The following is a 19,367-nucleotide window of genomic DNA, read 5'->3' as shown; positions in this document are numbered from 1 at the left end:
CTTTTCCAGCATCCTCCACATCTATACCCCATCCTCTAAACAAACTCGTAATCGATAGTGCCCCAGACCGTAATAATGATCCCTCAGTGCTCGACACAATAAAAGTGCCCCTTTGTGCCCCACGGTAATGATGCCCCCTTTAGATAGCGCCACACACAGCCCTCCTGTAGATAGCGCCACACACAGCCCTCCTATAGATAGCGCCACACCGCCCTCCCCCTTGTAAATAGTGCCACACAGCGCCCCCACTTAGTATAGTACCACACAGCGCCCCCACTTAGTATAGTGCCACACAGCGCCCCATCCATTATAGTGCCACGCAGCGCCCCCATCCTGTATAGTGCCACACAGTACCCCCACTTATCATAAAGTGCCACACAGCCTCGCCTTGTGTATAGTGCCACACAGGCCCCCCCCCCCCGGATATAGTGCCACACAGCCCCTCCTTGTATATAGTACCACACAGTCCCTCCTTGTATGTAGTGCCACATAGCCCCCCTTGTATATAGTGCCACACAGCCCCCCTCTTGTAAATAGTGTCACACAACCCCCTTGTATATAGTGCCACACAGCACCCCCTTGTATATAGTGCCACACAGCCCCCATGTATATAGTGCCACACAGCTCTCCCCTATTATATAGTGCCACACAGCTCTCCCCTATTATATAGTGCTACACAGCCCCCTCTTGTTTATAGTGCCACACAGCTCCTCCTGTATATAGTGCCAGACAGCTCTCCCATAGTATATAGTGCTACACTGCCCCATCTTGTATATAATGCTACACAGCCCCCCTCTTTTGTATATAGTGCCAAACAGCCCCCCTTGTATATAGTGCCACACATTGCCCCTCCCTGTATATAGTGCCACACAGCCCCCCTTGTATATACTGCCACACAGCCCCCCTGTATATATTGCCACAGAGCCCCCCAGATGACACATCACGACTCCAATACTAGAAAGGCTCAGGAAGAAACACAGAACAGGATACAGGCAGCAAGGCACGGAAACACTGGGACCGGGATACAACTAAGGGACCATTTGCAATACGAACATGGGTAGACAACAACAATGCTCAGGCAAGGAGTGGAAAGGCGGAGACCTTTTTATAGTCCAGGGTGATCTGGGGATAGGTTAGGGAAATTTTAGTGAGTGCGCGCCCTGGCCCAATAAGACCAGGGACAAGCGCGCGCACCCTATTATTATACAGCCCCGGACGGGAAGGCCGCACAAGCTGGGGAGGGAGACACTGGCAGACGGCCAGGAGGCTGTGGTCGCGGCCGTTCGCCGATGGAGAGTGGTGGCGGTCCACGACTGCAGTTGTTACAGTTCCCAATGTCATAATTCCTCTCAGCAGAAGAGAACTTGCGGGAGAAATATGCAGAAGTATGAAACTTAATCATAGTGGTCCGTCCCTGAGACAAAACTGCTCCTAACCCTACTTTAGAGGCATCTACTTTAACAATAAATGGAGGCATTCTTGTGTAGGGAGTACAAGGGGCACTATTACTGTGTGAGGCATTGAGAGGAGCACCATCAATGTGCGGGGCTCAATTACTGTGTGGGGGACACTATTACTGTATGGGGCACACTATTACTATGTGGGGCCTAAAGGGGGAACTATTATTGTTTGGGGGCACTATTACTGTATAGGGCACTAAGAAGAGCACTATTAATGTGTGGGGCCTAAAGGGGGCACTATTACAGTGCGGCTGGCACTATTACTATGTGGAGCACAAAAGGGGGTTACTGTTAAAGTGGGAGGCACCAAGAGGGGACATTATTTCTATTTGGGGCAATATAAATGGTGATTTTCTTTGTAGAGTGTGTGGAACAGGTGAGGAGGGTGCTGGAAAAGCGAGGCGCCAAAGATGTTTGTGTTGTAAATTCTGCAAAGGCGAGTTGTAGCAGGAAGAAGTCGGCATGGCTTTCTGGAACGGATAGAGAAGAAAACGGGAAAGTGAATGACTATAATCTGGGAAGATGTCACCTGTGAGTCACTGGATGTAACTGTATAGTATTCACTTATATGGTCTGCAGAGCGCCTCTGTAGAACTGGTATCTACCACTATTTGGTCACTATATGGCGGTAAAATTGGTCTGTGTTTGACTACATAGTTAAGAGTAGTCGTATTATTTCTATGGGCCACAATAATTATACACTGGTACGCCAGTTTGACACTGATACTTGTGTTACACACAGTGCCGCCTGTAGAGAGTACCACCTTGTGCCCCCTATATAGCACCACACAGTGCCCCCTGTAGATAGTGTCACATAGTATCCCCTGTAGATAGTGTCACATGCACTGCCCCCAATAAAGAGTGCAACATGCTGCCCCCTGTAGAGTGCCACACCGTACCCCTAAATAGTACCACACAGTACCCCTTGTAGATGTGTCAGACAGTATTCCCTGTTGATGGTGTCACACACTGTGTCCCCTCTAGATAGTGCCACACAGTGCCCCCTTTAGATGGTGCTACACACAGTGCTCCCTGTAGATAGTGCCACACAGTCACTTTTGTACTTTTGTATATGGTGCCACACACAGTCCTGTAGATTAGTGGTCAAAAACCCGTAGTTCACGAACCCATGCTGAGTGGCTCACGGCTGTCTGATAAATTGTCCAGCAGACAGTTTAAGAGGATCTGTCACTAGTTTAATAATCTATCTCCTAACTAATTTAATAGGCGCTATGATGCTGATAACTACAGTGGATTTTTTAAAAAAAATCCTTTTATTATTTGCAAAGATATGTGCATTTTTCTGAATATTTTAATACTGCTATACTTGCCAAATGGGAGGTTACTGTTTCTTTTCACTCTTGGCGGTGTAATGTTTTCTGTATGACTCTGTCCAATCAGCATACAGTTCTCCTCTTCCCAGCCCAGCAACACGGGGTGATCACATAGTATACAGATTCCATTCCCAACTGTGTGTTCAACTGGTGATATATCCGGTTGTTTCACAGCTAGAACGGAGATCCCGGTGCTATATAAAAGATTAGAATCTCATCTTTCATATGCGAAATTCTAGATGGTCCACAGCCGGAGATATGGGAACAATTTTCACTAGCATTACCAGTGTGACAGTACCTATTAGATTATCTAGGAGATTTGGCATTACTAAACTAGTGACAGATCCTTTTTAATACACCATTTCTGTAGTGCAGGGAAGACAGTGACTGACATGAGAGAAGGAGGAGGAGCAGCCATGAAGAACTGTTACACTGCTGCAACCGACTCCTCCTCCAGTGTGAAACTGGTCACTCGTTCTTAACTCCTGTGTCTAGGAGGCCATGCTCCCTGCTCCACAATGCCCACCATAGGCTCCTTGGTAAGTGCATCATCAATGAGCATTACTCCTAATCTCTCCCCAAACCCATTATTTGCCCTCCTCAATGATCTTGTCAAAAGTAAGGTTGTGTAAAGTAAAGTGTCAGATGAGGTAGGCCACAAGCACATGGAGGACAGGTAATAGGTTTGGTGAAGAGGTCAGGATCCATGCTTATGTATAAAAAAGGGCAAGTATTAGCATGGTTTCTCACCACACAGAGCAAAAAATGCCACTATATTAGAACTTTAAGGGGTTGTCCTGTACCTCTCGTAGCTCGATCTTACATTGTCCATGGAAAGATGCTCCTGCATGCCGGGCGGAAAATTTCCTGAGGCAACTGTCTGACGCCCACCAAGTGTCATGCATGTGTCCTATTAATTAGAATAGGATATGTGCACGATAATTGCCGGGCATCGGACAGTTGCCTTGGCAACTGTACTGCCCAGCATGCAGGAGCATATCTCCACGTCCGATTAATGATTGGGCGAATGAGAGAGGCACTGGACAAGCCCTTTAACTTTTACTATGTATTTAAAACTTTAAAATCAACACTGCCCCATAACAAAGATTACTCAATAAATTAAAAAAATGGATTCATGTGCAAAACATATTAAAATGTACATGATATGTAAATGCAGCAAAACAATAATATGGACCACGGCGGTATCAGGGGTATTAAATATGATTGTAGTCACAACTAGATGACCAGCCCTTTGTTTTATGGGTCCAGGTCAGAAGGAGTAGGGATATAGATAAGCTGTTCCTTATAGAACCCTATGTCCCTGCCTTCTCAAGTTGCTTCCTGTTTCATATAGGTTATATGGCATCTAAGATCTCTTCGCATTAAATGTAGCTCGCGACATATCTCAGTGCTAAATATGGCTCTTAAAGTAAGAAAGGTTGAGGACCACTGATGTAGTTGGTACCACACACAGTGCACCATGTAGATTGTGCCACCTGTAGATGGTGTTACAAACAATACCCCATGTAGATCGTGCCACACACAGTGCCCCTGTAGATCATGCCATCTGTAGATTGTTACACACATTGCCCCTTATAGATTGTGCCACACACAGTGCCCCTGTAGATAGTTGCAAACAATGCCCTAGTATAAAGTGCCGCAAAGTGCCCCTTGTGGAAAGTGTCACACACAGTGCTCCTTGTAGATAGTGCCACATAGTGCCCCTGTCGATGGTGTCACACACAGTGCTCCCTGTAGGGAGTGCCACACAGTGCTCCCTGTAGAGAGTGCAAAACAGTGCCCACTGTAGATGGTGTCACATACAGTTCCCCCTGTAGACAGTGCCACCCAGTGCCCATGTAGATAGTGCCACATACAGTGCCCATCAAAGATGTTGCCACACACAGTGCCCATGAAGACAGTGTCACACAGTCACCTGTAGATAATGCCACACACAGTCCCCCTGTTGAAGGTGCGACACATAGTGCAACTTGTAGATGGTACCATACACAGTGACCACTGTAGATAAAGCCACATACAGTGCCTCTTGTACAAAGGGCCACAAACAGTGCCCCCTGTAGATAATGCCACACACAGTTCACTCTGTAGATAGTGCCACACATAGACAGTGCCCCATAAATAAAATAAACCTTACATACTCACCTGTCCCTGTTTCCACGATGTCATCCAGTGTTGCGGACCTGTCCTCTTCTGACCAGGCTTGCTCTAGCAAAATGACACAGGTGGCACAAATCGCGCCACCGGGGGCATGGCCTGCAGCTCATGGTGCCGGATGCTTAAACTTGGACCTCCGTGCCCAGCTACACAGCAACAGCCGAAATTAGCATCTACAAGTGCCCATCTATGGGTAAGAAGAGACCCCAAGTGCCTGGACTCACCCCTACTTTGATTCCTCCTGTCGCTCCCGCTACATCAATGCTGGATGGCTACTTTCTCTGGAGCCCGCATACACCGCTCCCCACGCTGCATCAGTCGCCATCTTCAGCCACCTCACTCCAGCAGCCAGAGACGCTGCTGCAGTCGACACACGACACTGCTCCCCACCATAAGGGTAAGCCACAATGCCTTCTTGCTCCCCCTGATGCCCTAAGCTCTCCCATGCCGGCATCCACCCAATCCAGCACATTGAGGATGGAGTGGCTACATTTAGAAGAGGCGGCGGCCGCCATGACGCACGTGGCAGCGGGTTCAAGGGAGGACACTGCACACTTACAGCTTGACCGTGTGTTATTGCAGAATACTGACTCTGATACCCCTCGCCTAACTACGTCTCCTAAACCCCAAAGTCTTCGGCTGAAAAATTAGGGGACCATACCTAAATCCTCCTGCGGCCCATCTTGGCAGTCTGCCACAGAGAATGATCTGGGTGGGGCCCCATCATTGTCACCCTATGCACAGGTTCCACCAGTATCAGCATCAGACACTGATCATGACGACTCTGACATGCCGCCATCTGACGTACCGAGAATATGGCGGGAATGCTTCCCCCAGCAACATATGAAAGGCGATTTCAAAAACATGATTCAGGAGGTAAAATAAATATTCCGCTCGGAACTCGCTGTGGTCTGTCAGGACCTGCATCAATTTGCCACAAGAGTGGAGACTTTGGAGGATGACCACGACACCACCAGACACCATGTCTCTACCCTTCAAGCTACGGTGTCCACTCAAGTTGCCTCTATTAGAGACATGCAGTTAGATTTGTAAGATCTGTACAATAGGTGTTATGGCAGGAAGGAGGGGATAAGTGAGCCCTAATCTACCCACCGCCCTGTCCCTGCCTACTTGCAACGACCCGCCCTAGGCGACGGGGTACAACTGGGCGGCGGTCCCTACGCTGACTAAGTGCAAGGGAATACAAACAGGGAACAAGCAAGGGAAGGGGCAGTAGCCCACGGAACACCGTGAGGAAACCAGAGTGGTCAACGAGCCAGTCAGAATCAGGATGTCACCAAGTATACGAACGCAGAGCAAGGAGCAGGAAGCAAGCCGGGGTCAGAGTGAAGCAGGATAAGCGGAAGCTGTAGCAAGGCTGAAGCAAGGCAGTAGCAGGCTGGAGCAAGGCTGTAGCAGGGCCAGGAAACCAGGAAGAATCACAAGCAATGAGGAAGAGAAAACGGCAGGTATAAATGGACAGGGGGCGGAGCTAACTCCGACTGACCAGGCCGCGATAGGCTCTCCCACTCCTGAGCCTGCCATCCTGATTGGTGGGAGCCGGAGTCAGTCTAAGAGGTCCAGCCTCAGGTGTCGATTGATTAATCCTGGGAGTATCCACAGACGTAGTGCCTGGCAGATCCTTTACAGTACCCCCCCTTTTATGAGGGGCCACCGGACCCTTACTAAGAGGACCTGGTTTAGTGGGGAAGAGAAGGTGGAACCTCCTGACCAATACCCCAGCGTGAACATCTCGAGCAGGTACCCAAGTCCTCTCCTCCGGCCCGTATCCTCTCCAATGGACCAGGTACTGGAGGGAGCCCTGGATCATCCTACTGTCCACAATCTTGGCCACCTCGAATTCCACCCCCTCAGGGGCGAGAATGGGAACAGGAGGTTTCCTCGAGGGGGACCAGGACGGGGAGCAGCGTTTAAGGAGGGAGGCATGAAAGACGTCGTGTATGCGAAAGGATGGGGGCAGCTCCAGACGGAAGGATACAGGGTTGAGGACTTCAATGACCTTATAAGGCCCAATAAATCGGGGAGCAAACTTCCTGGACGGGACCTTAAGGCGCAAGTTCCTAGACGACAACCACACCAGATCCCCGACGACAAACCGGGGGTTAGCAGAACGTCTTCTATCAGCCTGAATTTTTTGTACGCTCTGGGACGCCTCTAGGTTCTTCTTAACCTGGGCCCAGACTGTGCACAGTTCCCGATGAACGACCTCTACCTCGGGATTATTGGAACTACCAGGAGAAACGGAGGAGAACCGTGGATTAAACCCGAAATTACAGAAAAACGGGGAGACCCCTGACGAGTTACTGACCCGGTTATTCAGGGAAAATTCGGCGAGGGGAATGAATGAGACCCAATCAAATTGACAGTCAGAGATGAAACACCTTAAATATTGTTCCAGGGATTGATTAGTCCTCTCCGTTTGGCCATTAGTTTCGGGATGGAAGGCGGAGGAGAAGGACAGATCAATCTCCAACTTTTTACAAAAGGCTCTCCAAAATAAAGAAACAAATTGTACCCCTCTGTCAGAAACTATATTGACTGGGACCCCATGGAGACGCAGAATGTGTTTAACAAACAAAGAAGCTAACGTCTTGGCGTTAGGTAGTTTCTTAAGGGGCACAAAGTGGCACATCTTGCTGAAGCGGTCTACTACCACCCACACCACCGACTTGCCTTGAGATGAAGGCAAATCGGTGATAAAATCCATGGAGATATAGGTCCAAGGTCTCTGGGGAATGGGCAAAGAACGTAATAAGCCCGCAGGTCGGGACCTAGGGGTCTTGGACCTAGCACAAACCTCACAAGCAGCGACGTAAGCCCTAACGTCTTTAGGCAACCCAGGCCACCAATAGTTTCTGGTAATGAGGTGTTTGGTACCCAAGATGCCAGGATGACCAGATAGTGCGGAGTCATGGTTTTCCCTAAGTACCCTTAGCCGGTATTGCAGGGGGACAAACAGCTTGTCCACAGGGAGGTTCCCGGGAGCTGAACCTTGATCAGCCGCAATATCAGAGACTAAATCAGAATCAGTGGCAGAAACGATTATACCAGGGGGTAAAATACAAACAGGATCCTTCTCAGAAGGAGGATTGGCCATGAAACTACGTGACAGTGCATCAGCCTTAATATTTTTGGACCCAGCCCTATAGGTAACCAAAAAGTTAAATCTGGTAAAAAATAGCGCCCATCGAGCTTGTCTCGGATTAAGCCTCCGGGCAGATTCTAAGAAAACCAGATTCTTGTGGTCACCGTTACCTGGTGTCTGGCCCCCTCCAGGAAGTGCCGCCACTCTTCAAAAGCCCATTTAATGGCTAAAAGTTTGCGGTTGCCAATATCATAGTTACTCTCCGTGGGCGAAAACTTCCTGGAGAAGTAAGCACAGGGGCGGAGATGGGTGAGGGACCTGGTACCCTGGGACAAGACAGCCCCCACTCCCACCTCGGACGCGTTAACCTCCACGATAAATGGCTCCCTTTGGTTGGGCTGAACCGGCACAGGGGCTGAGATAAAGCACTTCTTGAGGGTCTCAAAAGCCTGGACGGCCTCAGAAGGCCAGTGGAGGACATCAGCACCCTTGAGAGTGAGGTCCGTAAGAGGCTTAGCGACGACCGAGAAGTTGGCAATAAATCTCCTGTAATAGTTAGCGAACCCCAAAAAACACTGTAGCGCCTTCAGGGAGGCAGGTTGGACCCATTCCGGCACAGCCTGAACCTTGGCAGGGTCCATGCGGAATTCATGAGGAGTGAGGATTTGACCCAAAAATGGTATCTCCTGTACCCCAAACACACATTTTTCGGTTTTCGCAAACAGATTATTTTCCCGGAGGACCTGGAGCACCTTCCTGACATGCTCCACGTGGGAGGACCAGTCCTTGGAAAACACCAGTATGTCATCAAGGTACACTACAAGAAAATTTCCCAGGTAATCTCTCAGAATTTCATTAATAAAATTCTGGAAGACAGCAGGGGCATTACACAACCCAAAGGGCATGACCAGGTATTCGAAATGACCTTCGGGCGTGTTGAACGCAGTCTTCCACTCATCCCCCTCTTTGATGCGGATAAGGTTATACACCCCCCGTAGATCAAACTTAGAGAACCATTGGGCCCCCTGAACCTGATTAAAAAGATCCGGAATCAAAGGAAGGGGATACTGGTTCCATACAGTGACCTTATTCAAGTTACAATAGTCAATGCACGGCCTAAGACCACCATCCTTCTTCCCCACGAAGAAGAAGCCAGCACCTACAGGAGAAGTAGAGGTGCGAATGAAACCCTTGGCCAGGCATTCTTGGATATATTCCCTCATGGCTTCACGTTCAGGACATGAAAGATTAAATATCCTACCCTTAGGAAGCTTAGCACCTGGTACCAAATCGATAGCGCAATCGTAATCTCTATGAGGGGGCAACACCTCGGAGGCCTCCTTAGAGAAAACATCAGCGAAGTCCTGAACAAACTCAGGTAGCGTGTTTACCTCCTCACGGGGAGAAATAGAGTTAACCGAAAGACATGACGTCAGGCATTCACTACCCCATTTGGTGAGATCCCCAGTATTCCAATCAAACGTGGGATTATGCAACTGCAACCTTGGAAGACCTAATACCAGATCGGACGATAATCCCTGCATCAACAGTACAGAGCACTGCTCCAAATGCATGGAGCCAACAAGGAGTTCAAAAACAGGAGTATGCTGAGTAAAATAACCATTAGCAAGAGGAGTGGAGTCGATACCCACTACCGGGACAGGATTAGGCAAATCAATAAAATACATTTTTAGAGACATAGCAAATTCCACAGACATGATATTAGCAGATGAGCCTGAATCCACGAAGGCACTGCCGGTGGCAGACCGACCACCAAACGAGACCTGAAAGGGAAGCAAAATTTTATTGCGTTTCATTTTAACGGGAAATACCTGTGCGTCCAAGTGACCTCCCCGATGATCACTTAGGCGCGGAAGTTTTCCGGCTGCTTATTCTTGCGCCTGGGACAGGTGTTCAGTTGATGCTTGTCATCCCCACAATAGAAGCAGAGACCATTCTTCCTGCGGAACTCTCTACGTTGTCGGGGGGACACGGAGGCCCCGAGTTGCATAGGTACCTCCGAGTCTTCCGTGGAAGAGCGAGGAGACGGGACCTCGGGGGGAATCGCAGGGAAGTCAGAGGGGAAAGCACTGAAACGTTCAAGCTGACGTTCCCTGAGACGTCGGTCAAGTCGTACTGCTAAGGCCATAACCTGGTCTAGTGAGTCAGAAGAGGGGTAGCTAACAAGTAGATCCTTCAGGGCGTTAGATAAGCCGAACCTAAACTGGCACCTTAGGGCAGGGTCATTCCACCGAGAAGCTACGCACCACTTTCTAAAGTCAGAACAGTATTCCTCAACAGGTCTCCTACCCTGACGTAAGGTCACCAGCTGACTCTCGGCCAAGGCAGTCCTGTCAGTCTCGTCGTAAATGAGTCCGAGGGCAGAGAAAAAACAATCAACGGAGGAAAGTTCAGGGGCGTCAGGAGCCAAGGAGAAGGCCCACTCTTGGGGCCCTTCCTGGAGTCGGGATATAATGATTCCCACCCGCTGGTTCTCGGAACCTGAGGAGTGAGGTTTTAGACGGAAGTAAAGTCTGCAACTCTCCCGAAAGGAGAGAAAAGTCTTACGGTCCCCTGAGAACCGGTCAGGTAACTTGAGGTCAGGTTCTAGAGGTGAGGCGAGGGGTACTACTATGGCAGCGTCAGGCTGGTTGACCCTCTGGACCTGTAGGGAGAGGCCCTGCATCTGCTGGGTCAAGGTCTCAAGGGGGTCCATGATAGAGTAGAAGAAAGGGTAGACTAGGTATAGGCTTGTGATTATGTTATGGCAGGAAGGAGGGGATAAGTGAGCCCTAATCTACCCACCGCCCTGTCCCTGCCTACTTGCAACGACCCGCCCTAGGCGACGGGGTACAACTGGGCGGCGGTCCCTACGCTGACTAAGTGCAAGGGAATACAAACAGGGAACAAGCAAGGGAAGGGGCAGAGTGGTCAACGAGCCAGTCAGAATCAGGATGTCACCAAGTATACGAACGCAGAGCAAGGAGCAGGAAGCAAGCCGGGGTCAGAGCGAAGAAGGATAAGCGGAAGCTGTAGCAAGGCTGAAGCAAGGCAGTAGCAGGCTGGAGCAAGGCTGTAGCAGGGCCAGGAAACCAGGAAGAATCACAAGCAATGAGGAAGAGAAAACGGCAGGTATAAATGGACAGGGGGCGGAGCTAACTCCGACTGACCAGGCCGCGATAGGCTCTCCCACTCCTGAGCCTGCCACCCTGATTGGTGGGAGCCGGAGTCAGTCTAAGAGGTCCGGCCTCAGGTGTCGATTGATTAATCCTGGGAGTATCCACAGACGTAGTGCCTGGCAGATCCTTTACAATAGGGGACCTCGACACAATATCAGGATTAGGGGTATCCCTGAGACCTCAGGCCGGAATACCTTCATCTCACATTAGAAACTATCTTTAATGACATTCTGGGAACGCCTTCTACCCACAAAAAATCGCTTGATAGAGCGCACCGAGCACTAAAGCCAAAATCGATCACTTCTCAACCACGAGATGTTATCTGTTGTGTACAGGACTTTCTTACTTCACTTCTGCGATATGCTTGGTATATCTGCCCCCAAACTGCAGATCTGGGAGATTCCTCTACCACCCTCTCCTCCACCTCCAGTCTGGCAATCTATTCGCAACAAAAGGAGACTCTCTCCTTCTAGGCGTTCACCACACTGACGCTCGCCGAGATATGCTCCCCCATGAGGGACGCTGAATCATTCACTGGCACCTGTAGGACTTCTGTGAGGGATTCCGGACATCCACTGACTTGCATCTTCTCAACGCATTGAAATGTTTAGGCTGACTTAAAGGCAATGTGTTGCCAGCAAAACATGTTTTTTTTTTTTTTAGTTAAACAATTAGTGTGTAGGTGATTAAACATTGTTCTAATTTTTTTTATTTTTTTCACGAGTCAGGAAATATTATAAATTGGATTCAATTTATAATATTTCCCAGCACTGGTCACTAGATGGAGCAATTCCCAAAATTGCAGCATTGAATGTGGTAAAGCAACCACATTGCTTTATGCTGCAAAATTGGGAAAAAATCCCTCGCTCTAGTGAGCTCTCAGAATCCCCCCCTCCTTTATCCTGGCTAGTGCCGGGAGAAACGAGGGGTTTGAACGGTCTAACCTCCATCACTGTGTGTCGCCATTTTTTGAGCTAACACACAGTGTAGAAGGTTTACATACACTTGTAAAACACACTGAAACACGAACATACATAGAAATCACTTACCTGCTCCAGTCGCCGCCGCTCCCTCCGGTCCGTCCGCTCCGTCTGCTGCCGCTTGTCCATGTGCACAAGTCCGGAAGCCGCGACTGGAAGTAGTAATCTTACTGCCCGGGCGCGACTTCCGGTCCACAGGAAAATAGCGCCGGACAGCGCGCATTTCAAATCGGACTGTGTGGGAGCGGCGCATGCGCCGTTCCCACACACACGGCGTACATCAAAGTGGATGGAACGGGCCCCGTTCACAGTCCCTATGGGACTGGAGCTGCCGTATTCCATGTCTGTATGTGTCGTTAATCGACACATACAGAAATGGAAAAAAAAATGGCAGCCCCCATAGGGAAGAAAAAGTGTAAAAATAGAAAAAAGTAACACACAAACACACAAATAAATATACACGTTTTTAATAAAACCCTAACATAAAACTGATATAAAAAAAAAATATTTCGTGACACTGTTCCTTTAAGCTTAATTTCCCGTTTCCTTATCTCTTCTCTTTTCTTTAAGTGAATTGTGGCAGGGCAGGATAGACCGAAGATAATTTAGTTCACCCGTCCCTTATCTGTAAGCTGTGTACTCTTAACAGCTTCTTAGTCACAGTTGTTTGACCACTGTAGCCCGGGTCGGGTAGGACGGGTCGTGCAAGTAGGCAGGGACTGAGTGGCAGGTAGATTAGGGCTCACCTGTCTGTCTCCTTACCCCAGCATTACAATGGTATTATTATATTTAGGGGCACAGTGTGTGGCACCATGATAATTTTATCTTCGTTTATAGGTGTGTAAATGTTGAAAAAGTGAGGAGCCGAAGACATCTGAGTGGCAAATTCTGCAGAAATGGGTCAAGCCCAGGAGAAGAAGTCATGAAGTCTGGACCGGCTGGAGAAGTAAAGAGGAAAAAAACCTACTATAATCTGAGAAGTCGTCACTTGTGAGTCACTAGATTTATAGAGAATCTGTCACCTCTCCTAACATATTTATTATAGGAAATCCTTGTATTTCACAAAAAGTCTTTGTGCAGTCCAGGACTGATAGACAATTCCCCTTGTCAGGAGGATGTGTTCCTACACAGTGTTATACTGTCAGCGATGTTTGGAGACTGTCAGTATGTAGGGATACAGCCCGTTGACAAGGGAAATCGTAAAAACACCCATTTCTTAATACTTGCACAAAAATGTAGTGTTAACAATAGTTATGGCACGGCATTGCGGCGGCCCAAGTTTGGGTAACAGCCCAGGGCCTATGATCTACTTAATACGCCGCTGGCTACATGCACTGAGTTATAAGGTCTGACAGATTTTGTGTACGCCCCTAGAAGCTGTGTAGAGCTTATAAGGAATAAAAACTCTCTGTAGCACCCGCGGCACCAAACATAGCTAGTTAGGCAATGCACTGAGTGTTTACAGTTCCAAGGGCCGGATTCACAATGGAGCAGGTGTAGTTACAGCACCCGGCCACCGCAAAAAATAGGCCCATAGGCTGAGCAGCTCTCTGTTTCTCCTGAAGCAGTAGATAAATTAATAGCTGGTTAGCGGAGAGAAGCGGAAACCCTACACAGCCCCATAATTTGGTGCTTTTCCTGTGATGCAGGTGGCGCGATTTGGTTTCAACTGTATTTTTATTGAAAGGTTTTTCAAGAAACATACAAAACATAGAGCCGTACAGCAGGCCTTACAAACCATACAGAAATGCCTAATAGGCAGATATGGAAATCAAATCTGATTCGCAATACACAAATTCACACGTTACCAGTGAGTAAAAATGCATAACAAATGGTATTAGATTAGAGCTCTTCTGGGAGATCGAACTAGATTAAACAAAACAGGGGGGTGGACAAAAAGAAGGAACGGGGGGGGGGGGAACGATAGATGGAATGAGGATAGTGTCCTCCAAGTGGTACGTCAAGGGTCTATCCCAAGGATAATGGTAACCAGTATGTATCCCAAGGTACCCAAATTAATTTAAATCTGTCCAAAGAGTTGTAAAGTGAGGCAGCCATATGTTCCATAGTGTGGATCTCCCTAATCCTAGTCAACAAATCAGTGTTGAAGGGAGGTGTAATTTGTCTTCATTTCCACGCAGTCAGGGTTTTAGCTGCTGTGAGAAAGTGATGGAATAGTCGAGCTATGTCTTTCCCCATTGACCGAAGAGGGACATTTAGTAAATAATGTAGAGGGTCCAGGGGAATATTCTGCTGCAAAGATGCATTAGTCAGATTCCTAACCTCCAAACAGGAACCGCTGCACAAGGGGGCAGTCTCAAAAAATATGAAATAGGTCATCCCTCTGACTTTGGCATTAACAAACAATCTGGTGGGATGCTCGGGTTGAAGCTATGTAAGAGGGCAGGGGTGTGATACCAGAACATAAGGATTTTATATTGATTTTCTTTGTACGTTGTACAAAGAGAAATTTTAGCTGCTTTTGACCAGATTATCTGATTATCTTCCACAATGTGGAAGGGATGGATCTACCCAGTATGGTTTCCCACTTAGGCATATATCTATGTATAGGTGGAGAGGAGATATATGGGGAGAGCAATATGGTATAAATGGCAGATATAAGACCCCTAGTTGTGTTATTGTGGCGACATAATTTTTCAAAGCTGGTGGGTTTAGAGACCTGAGTGGATCCGAAGGTTTGTTGCATGTAGTGTCTAATTTGCAGCTAGTCGAAAAATCCAAAAGAGGGGACATTATGGTGCTGTTGGAAGTAAGAAAATGAGTGTAGATCTAGTGTAAGGGGAGTAACCATATCAGCCAGGTGGAAGATATCTGCCCCAGCCCAAAGTCGGACCATCTGTGAGGTGGTACCCTTTGGTATAGTAGGAGTATATAACACGGAAGGCAATGGCGGACATTCCGACGCCAAATGGAAGCGTCTCTTGCACACCTCCCAAATTTCTCTCTGAAAGCGCATGGGACCCAAAAGAGTAGATGAGCCTAAGACTAGTGGGTCACCCCATAACATGGAGTTAGGATGAATTGGGGCCATCCATAATTTCTCTATTTCAGTTAATTTGGTGTATGCCCGAAGGGACACCCAAAAGGGGTTGAGACGGAGATGAGACGCCCAGTAATACTTCACAACATCAGGGACAGTTAGGCCCCCATCACATTTACTAGACAGTAATACAGATTAAGGGATTCTGTGGCTGCTGGAGTGCCATATGAATCTGAGAATGGAAGACTGCAATGCCCTCAATTCCCTCATGGGTACTGCCACAGGCAGTGTCTCGAGGAAATACAGTAGTTTAGGAAGCAGGCTCATCTTGACCTCCGTGATGCGCCCAAAGAAGGACATGGGGAGGGAGCAACACCTAGCCATAAGTCTACGTAGTTCCGCAAAAAGAGGAGGAAAGTTGGCCTTGTAAACTGAAGTGTATGAGGAGGTGAGTTGGTCCCCTAGATAGGTCAGGGATACATCTTCCCAATGATAATTATAATTTCGTTTCAGAAGCTGGAGGGTGTGTGATGGGATATTAAAAGGGAGTGCATCTGTTTTGGCAGTGTTATAGCCCAAAAGTTTCCCATACATATGGAGGACGTTAGTGAAAATAGTTAAAGAGGTGTGAGATTTTGTAATAGTCAGGAGGACATCGTCTGCAAATAGTGAGACCTTAAAGAGGCTCTGTCACCAGATTTTGCAACCCCTATCTGCTATTGCAGCAGATCGGCGCTGCAATGTAGATTACAGTAACGTTTTTATTTTTAAAAAACGAGCATTTTTGGCCAAGTTATGACCATTTTCGTATTTATGCAAATGAAGCTTGCAAAAGTCCAAGTGGGCGTGTTGAAAAGTAAAAGTACAACTGGGCGTGTATTATGTGCGTACATCGGGGCGTGTTTACTACTTTTACTAGCTGGGCTTTCTGATGAGAAGTATCATCCACTTCTCTTCAGAACGCCCAGCTTCTGGCAGTGCAGATCTGTGACGTCACTCACAGGTCCTGCATCGTGTCGGCACCAGAGGCTACAGCTGATTCTGCAGCAGCATCAGCATTTGCAGGTAAGTAGCTACATGGACTTACCTGCAAACGCCGATGCTGCTGCAGAATCATCTGTAGCCTCTGGCGCCGACACGATGCAGGACCTGTGAGTGACGTCACAGATCTGCACTGCCAGAAGCTGGGCGTTCTGAAGAGAAGTGGATGATACTTCTCTTCAGAAAGCCCAGCTAGTAAAAGTAGTAAACACGCCCCGATGTACGCACATAATACACGCCCAGTTGTACTTTTACTTTTCAACACGCCCACTTGGACTTTTGCAAGCCTCATTTGCATAAATACGAAAATGGTCATAACTTGGCCAAAAATGCTCGTTTTTTAAAAATAAAAACGTTACTGTAATCTACATTGCAGCGCCTATCTGCTGCAATAGCAGATAGGGGTTGCAAAATCTGGTGACAGAGCCTCTTTAAACTCTCTATCATGTATCGAGGCCCCTGCAATATCTAAGGATTGGCGTGTTTGAGCCGCAAGAGGCTCAATACAGAGCAAAAATAGGAGCGGTGATAGTGGAAAGCCTTGATGCGCACCATTCCATATCTGGAACGGAGGATAGGTGTAATGTGGAAGCTTAATAGCCAACGTCGGATTAGAGTAAAGACCACATAGAGCTGTCAGGAAAGGACCTGAAATCCCATATGTACTTATAGTTTCAAACAGGAACGGCCACCCCAAGCGATCAAATGCCTTCTCAGCATCAAGACTGAGAAAGGTCGCTGATTCTTCCTGCTTGTTCAGGGCGTCAGTAAGATCAAGAATCCTCCTTGTGTTGTCTCCTCCCTGTCTAAGTGGGACAAACCACACCTGGTCCTCATAGATCAAAGAGGGAAGCCAGACATTAAAGGGAAGGTGTCACAAATTATTATTTTTTTATATGTTATTGCTTTTATTATGTCATTAAAATTAATTTTATTTATTTGTGTTTTTGTGTTGTACTTTTTTCTTTTTTCTTTCTTTTACTTCTCTATGAAGGCTGGCATTTTTTTTTTTCATCTCTGTATGTGTCGATTAACAACACATACAGAGATGGAATACGGCACATACATCGCCTTAGAGAATGCGAATGGGAGCCGTTCCATTCACTATAGTGTACGCCGTCTGTGTGGGAACGGCGCATGCGCCGCTCCCACACAGTCCAAAAGGAAGGTCTTCGGCAGAGCGACATCCGGCGCCATTTTCATGTGGACCGGAAGCCGCGGCCGGACAGTAAGATGACTACTTCCGGTCGCGGCTTCCGTCCATATGTTCAGAAGCAAGGACAGGGAGCGGAGCCAGCGACAGCGGCGGCGGCAGGAGCAGGTAAGTTATGTTTGTGTATGTGATGTGTGTGTATGTTCGTGTTATACTGTGTGATTACCACTGTATCTAATCCTCCTACACTGTGCATTCGCTCAAAAAATGGCAGAACACAGTGTAGGAGGTTTGAACATTCAACCCCCTCCTTTCTCCTGGCACTAGCCAGGATAAAGGAGGGGGGATTGTTTGAGCACACTAGAGCGAGTGTGTCGTCCCCAATTTTGCAGCATAAAGCAATGAGGTTGCTTTATCACATGCGAATGCTGCAATTTTGGGAATTGCTCCCTCTAGTGACCAGCACATGGAAATATTATAAATTAGAATCTAATTTATAATATTTCCTGACTTGTGAAAAAATTAAAAAAATTAGAACAATGTGTAATCATGTATATACTAACTGTTTAACTAAACAATAAATAAAATTTCTAGCGACACATTCCCTTTAAGTCTATTTGCGAGGAGGCGAGTGGAGATTTTAAGGTCGGAGTTAAAGAGAGCTATGGGTCTATAATTAGTGCTATCTGCGTGGTCTTTACTCAGTTTAGGAATCAATGTGATGTGTGAGTGTAAGAAAGTTTTAGGGATGGGAGAGCCTTGTAAGAAGGCGTTAAACAAAGAGACCATTTTGGAACCAGGATCTCCGCAAAGGTTTTATAATACATATATGTGAAGCCATCCAGTCCAGGAGCTTTTCCAGGTCTTCAAATTGTCAAATAGCTCTTCTGGGGAGATCGGGGCATTCAAAGAGGAGAGTTCTTCACCAGTTAGTTTTGGAAGGTTGCAGGAAAAAATATATTTTTGTAAGGTCTCCCGTCGGCAGTCCGGATCTAAGGGCAGTGTGGAAGGTAAGTGATATAGGGCTCTATAGTAATCATGAAAAAGTGTGGCAATCGAATCTGGATGATGATGGATGAAACCTGAGCTGTCTCTAACAGCCTGCAGAGTATGGGCAGTCGTTTGGTCCCTCTATAGTCGGGTTAAGAGAGTGTGAGCATTGTTGCCCTTGTCGTTATATTGCTGTTTAGTGTAGAGCAGTGATTTTTCCACTCCCTTCATGGCTATATTTTTAAGCTGGGCCCGAGCCTCAATCAGCCTCCGCAGGGTCAACACAGCCAGGCAATCCCCCATCACCCTTTCCAGTCTGTATAGTCTTTTAAGAAGTGCATCCTGTTTAGCCCTGGAATCCCTTTTTAATCTGGAACCCATAGCCATGCAATGTCCTCTCAGTATAGCCTTATACCTGGGGCTTCCCAGAGGGTTGAGATAGATAGGAACGAACCGTCGTTAAGCTCGTAGAATTTCCGTAGATGAGCGTCTAGTTAATCTCTGAGGATAGGGGTTTTAACTAATGATTCGTTTAGACGCCAGTGACATGATCTTGTAGGGGCCTACCGACTTGTAGGTGTACTGAGACTGGTGCATGGTCCGACCAGGATATAGGGTCAGTGATTGCAGAGTAGAGTAGGCGGAGGGCAGAGATATTACCCGAAAAAATAATTCAGGTGAGTATGGGTGTTGTGAGTGTGCGAGAAGAAGGTGTAGGACTTGTTGCCTGGATGATCAACTCGCCACAGTTCATAAAGGTGGTGCTCTCTAATCAGCTGCCGGCAGCGAGTAGAAAGTCCAGTGAGGGTAGGGGATGGGCTACTGTGTGAGAGAGAAACTCTGTCCATGGACGTGGAAAATGGGATATTGAAATCTCCAACTATCAGTCACGCCTCTCGCTCTCGAGAGAGGTTGTGTCGTTTGGAGAGGACACTGCGTAGAAAGGCA

This window comes from Rhinoderma darwinii, chromosome 2 (genome assembly GCF_050947455.1).
Source record: "Rhinoderma darwinii isolate aRhiDar2 chromosome 2, aRhiDar2.hap1, whole genome shotgun sequence".
Classification (NCBI taxonomy): domain Eukaryota; kingdom Metazoa; phylum Chordata; class Amphibia; order Anura; family Rhinodermatidae; genus Rhinoderma; species Rhinoderma darwinii.
The sequence above is the reverse complement of the archived record's forward strand: the minus strand, read 5'-3'. Positions refer to the sequence as shown.